The sequence below is a fragment of the Colobus angolensis genome, unplaced genomic scaffold (genome assembly GCF_000951035.1).
Source record: "Colobus angolensis palliatus isolate OR3802 unplaced genomic scaffold, Cang.pa_1.0 Scaffold2, whole genome shotgun sequence".
NCBI classification, from domain to species: Eukaryota; Metazoa; Chordata; class Mammalia; order Primates; family Cercopithecidae; genus Colobus; species Colobus angolensis.
Window position 1 is genome coordinate 19503654 of NW_012115154.1, and position 5720 is coordinate 19509373.

At 39.6% G+C, this 5720-nt stretch overlaps 1 pseudogene; it reads left to right on the forward strand.

Annotated features, from left to right (window-relative positions):
• The first annotated feature begins 658 nt into the window (after positions 1-658).
• LOC105511345 lies at positions 659-2259 on the forward strand (annotated as a pseudogene).
• Positions 2260-5720: the final 3461 nt, after the last annotated feature.

Below are 5720 nucleotides of genomic sequence, written 5' to 3' on the forward strand. Positions count from 1 at the left end.
AAAGTATGTGCAAAGGACCCACAAGCAGAATATGCTTAACTCTCATGACTCAACAACAAGAAACAATCCGATGAAGAAACTGAACAAAAGATCTGAACACTTTAACAAAGAAAATATTCAAGTGGCAAAGCACATTAAAGATGCTTTTAACATCATTATCCATTAGGGAAATGTAAATTAAAAATTACAATGAGATCTACACACCTAATTAAAATGGCTAAAATAAAAAATACTGGCCATCCCAGTGGTTGCTAGGACGTGGATCAACCTATAACTGCCTGTGGGAATGCAAAATAGTGCAATTTGGCAAGTTCAGCAGCTTCTGAAAAGCTTAACCTACACTTACCATATGACTCAGCAATCTCATTCCTAGGTATTTATGGAAAACAAACAAAAATTTATGGTCAACACAAAAACCTGTATTTGCATGTTTATACTGGCTTTACTAATAATTGCCCCGAAGTCGAAACAAACCAAATGTCCTAAATTATGTTAAACTCACCCCGCAGCCTTGCGCTCCTCCCCTGGCGGAAGAAGTGATATCACGGGCCCCATGTGAGCGCACCTCAACATATGCAGCTGTCTGGTGAGAGGGAGCCGGTGTCCTACCAGCCGCTGCTGCCCAGGACTGGGCCCTTAGGGAGGAGGAGGTGAGAAAATGGTGGACGACCCCGGTGCTGTGGACAGGAAGGTGGAGATCTGGAAGATCAAGAAGCTCATTAAGAGCTCAGAGGCGGGCTGGGCATGGTGGCTCACGCCTGCAATCCCAGCACTTTCAGGGGCTGAGGCCTGCGGATCACCTGAGGTCAGGAGTTCAAGACCCATCTGGCCAATATGGTGAAACCCCATCTCTACTAAAAATACAAAAATTAGCTGGGTGTGGTGGCACGCGCCTGTAGCCTCAGCTACTCCGGAGGCTGAGGCAGAAGAATCTCGTGAACCCGGGAGGCAGATGTGGCGAGATCATGCCACTGCACTCCAGCCTGGGCAACACAACCGTCTCAAGAAAAAAAAAAAAAAAAAAAAAAAGCTTGGAGGCGGCCTGCAGCAACGGCACCAGCGTGATATCATTGATCATTCCTCCCAAAGACCAGATTTCACCAGTGGCAAAAATGTCAGCAGATGAGTTTGGAACTGCATCTAACATTAAGGCAGGAATAAACCGCCATTGAGTCCTGGGAGCCATTACATCTATACAACAAAGGCTCAAACTGTATAACAAAGTACCTCCAGATGGTCTGGTTGTTTACTGTGGAACAACTGTAATGGAAGAAGGAAAGGGAAAAAAAGGAAGTCAACACTGACTTTGAATTTTTCAAACAATTAATACGTCATTGTATTTGTGTGACCACAAATTCCATACTGGGGCTCTTACAGCACTACTTTCAGACGATAGCAAGTTTGGATTCGTTGTAATAGATGGAAGTTGTGCACTTTTTGGCACACTCCAAGGAAACACTAAGAGAAGTCCTGCACAAATTCACTGTGGATCTCCCAAAGAAACACAGTAGAGGAGGTCAGTTAGCCTTGCATTTTGCCCGTTTAAAAATGGAAAAGCGACATAACCATGTTCAGAAAGTAGTGGAGACTGCTGTGCAGCTGTTTATTTCTGGGGACAAAGTGAATGTGGCTGGTCTAGTTTTAGCTGGATCCGCTGACTTTGAACTAAGTCAATCTGATATGTTTGATCAGAGGTTACAACAGAAAGTTTTAAAATTAGTTGTTATATCCTATGGTGGTGAAAATGGATTCAACCAAGCTACTGAGTTATCTACTGAAGTCCTCTCCAAAGTGAAATTCATTCAAGAGAAGAAATCAATAGAATGATACTTTGAAGAAATCACCCAGGACACGCCCAAGTACTGTTTTGGCATTGAAGATACACTAAAGGCTTTGGAAATGGGAGCTGTAGAAATTCTAATAGGTCTATGAAAATCTGGATATAATGACATTTGTTCTTCACTGCCAAGGCACAGAAGAGAAAATTCTCTAACTCCAGACCAAGAAAAGGATAAATCTCATTTCACAGACAAAGAGACTGGACAGGAACATGAACTTATCGAGAGCACGGCCCTGTTGGAATGGTTTGCTAACAACTATAAAAAATTTGCAGCTACATCGGAAATTGTCACAGATAAAACGCAAGAAGGGTCTTGGTTTGTGAAAGGATCTGGAGGTATCCTGCGGTACCGAGTAGACTTCCAGGGAATGGAATACCAAGGAGGAGACAATGAATTTTTTGACCTTGATGATTACTAGGTAGTTGACATGGGTCCGGCAAAATGTGCGTCACCCTCCAGCATCCAACCCAAGGAACATACCCATGGTGGAATCCAAACAGATCCCTGCCTTACAACTGGAACATTTCCAGAACTTTATCCATGAGCACTGGTTATTGAAAAGACAACCGAAACAGAACCAGACCCAGTGCTACACTTTGGTTTGTCATGGCGTCAGCGCAGCAGCCTACAACTAAGTTCCTAAATGCCACTTTGGACTAATTTAAAAAAGAATCCCAGTTTTTACTTTTACTTGATGGTGAAATTGGTTGCTCTTGTACTTTATGAAAAAAAAATAATTTTTTAACCTTCATATATAGAAGTAAAAATACTTTAACTGCTGTAAACCTTCAAAAGTTAATAGAAGTGAGATCATACTGGCTTATTTTGATTGGAGAAAAATTAAATTGCTGCATTTTGCAGTGACCCATTTAAATGGCATTCCCAGCTTAGACTGCATAAGAAATATATGTGGTGAAATGTTGGAACCATTTCTCTCTTGGTCTATTTAATGTTGAAAGGATGAGCTAAATAGGAGGCAATTTCAACTTCACTCCCTCACGCTACCCTGTCTTCCTCCAGACTGCCAGTTTCAAGGATGCAAACTGCATTGCAAAATCAAACTGACTCATGAAGCATTAGGGCCAGTGCACTGTTTACTTCCATCTGTTTGCTGACACATTTGTGCCCAGCGCTTGGGAGTCCTTTGTATCAATGTTCTGACAAGGGTCCCTATAACCTTAACCTACTCGAAACCAGTTTGGGTTGGATATGTTGGGGCTTCTGTGCTATCACTGGGATTGGGGGAAATAAAACATGTAATTTAAGTGGGGGAAAAAATTCACCCAAAGGGATACAGGCATCCCTTGGTATACAAGGGGGACTGGTTCCAGGATGCTTAAGTATACCAAAATCCGAGTGTGATGAAGCCCTGCTTTTCACCCTGCAGAACCTGTATATGTGAAAAGTCGGCCCTCCATACATGTGGGCTTTGCATCTATGGAATACTATATTTTCCATTTGCATTTGGTTGAGGAAAAAAAAATCTTGCCTATAAGTGGACCTATGCAGTTCAAACTGTGTTGATTAAGGGTCAACTGTCCTACTAAGCAATACAAAGGAATTAAATAATGTATGTGTACACATGAATAAATCTCAAATGTGTTGTGCTAAGTAGCCAGACACAAAAAGTTGCATAATATATGGTTCCATTTATTGGGCATTCTGATAAAGACAAAACTGTAGGACAGAAAACACAAAGGGCTAACTAGAAACAGGCACAGGACGCTTTTTGGATTGATGGATTGTTCTACAGCCTAACTGTGGATGTAGATGACTGCAGACTTGCCAAAACCTGTTGAGTGCTACATGAAAAAGAAGAAATTTTCTCAAAGTTTTAAATTTTATTTTTCCTTTCTTTTTACAGGTGTGGGACCTCAAGTTTTTTTTTTTTTAAATCTTCACTAACTAGAAATGGATCAGAGACCTAAACATAAAAGCTAAAACTAGAAAAATTCTAGAAGAAAATATGGAAACAAAAACAAACAAAAAAAACTTTATCTCAAGTCCAATCGAGCTTAAAGGTGAAAACAAAAAAAAAAACAACTTTATGATCTTCAGGTAGACAGATTCCTGACACGATACAAATAAACAAAAAACCAAAAAAACGATGAACCGAGTTTCATCAAACTTACAAACTTCTTCTGTTCTCTGAAACACAGGAACAACAAAAAAGTCACACTAGGAGAAAACATTATATATACATCTGAAAAAGGACTTTTATCCAGAATATATAATTCAGTAAGAAGAATCTGATAATCTAGGCAAAAGACTTGAACAGACACTTCACAAACCAAGATATCTAAATTTCCAGTAGGTATATGAAAAGACGTTCAACATTCTTAGTGGGAAAATTCAAATAAAACCACAACCTACCATCTGAGAATGGCCAGAAAGTTAGAAAGGCAGCCAATACCAAGTATCAGGGAGGATGGGCAGAGCAGCCAAAGCTCTCATCTGCTGCTAGTGGAAGCATAAAATGGTCAAAATGTTTTGGAAAAACAGTTTGGTAGTTTCTCCTGAAGTATACACTTAACATATATGTGACACAGCAATCCCACTCCTAGGTATTTACCAAAGAGAAATGACTGTGTGTCCACAAAGACATTTACTCAAAATGCTCATAATAGCTTTATTCTTAATAGTGAAATACTGGGATAGCCCAAATATCCACCAATAGGTGATCAGATAAACAAATTAAGGTATATCCATTCAACAGAACACTACTCTGAAATAAAAAGAAATTATACATGCAACACCATGGATGAATCTCAATGAGTATATATTGTATGATTCAATTTATGTGAAATTTTAGGGTAAGAAACTAACCCAGAATGATGGAGAGCAGATCAGTGCTTCCCGGGGAGCCAGGGTAGGGTGTGAGGGATATGAGGGAACTTGTAGGGATGACGGAATGTTCCTTATTTTGATAAAGGCAGAGGTTACATAGGTGCATAAATCTGTCAAAACTCATCCAACTCTACACTTAAAATGGATATTTTATAATATGCAAATTACACCTCAATAAACTTGATTTAGGAAAAAAAGAAATTTTTTTAAAAAAGATAATGTATTTATTTATTTATTTATTTATTTACGTTTTTGAGACAGGGTTTCGATCTGTTGCCCAAGCTGGAGTACAGTGGCAGGATCATAGCTCACTGTGTTCAAACTGCTGGTCTCAAATGATCCTCCCACCTTGGTCTCTCAAAGCACTGGGATTACAGGTGTGTGTCACCATGCCCAGCCCATTTACTACTTTTTACTCAACAGTATGAGATGGTAGTTATTAGCTATGTGACTCTGGGCAGTTTTCCTGAGTGCTTTTCCTTATCTGTAAATGGACATAATAATAGCACCTACCCTATAAGGTGCTTTGTGAGGATTAAATGAAAATATCTAACAAACATCTGGCATGTAGTAAGTGCTCAGCAAATCTCATTATTATTAATATTAGTAATACTATTAGTAACTGCTCCTAGGCAGAAATAATCTGCTTAGGATAAAAAAATTATTTTCAGAATTATATCTAATAAATTAACCTGAAAGATGACATACAGTTTATTTCAACTAAAGCCTCAAAATAACACAACAAAAATAACGAACACACACATATGCCTCTAAAGCAGAAAATTACTGTTTCACAGTTACCCACAGCTGTAGTACGAACCACCCCACAGCTGACTGACTGACACCACCCATTTCATGTGCTCATGGTTCTACAGTCAAAGCTGGGCTCACTTTTAGTTTACTCTTTGGGCTGCCTTTATCTGGTGGGCTGGTGGTGAGGCGGGGCATTCTCCCTTTCTTTGTGTCTCTTCCTAACATCTACTGCATGTCACTTGAGGCTTCCAAGAACACAAAAGCAGAAGCTGCCAACTT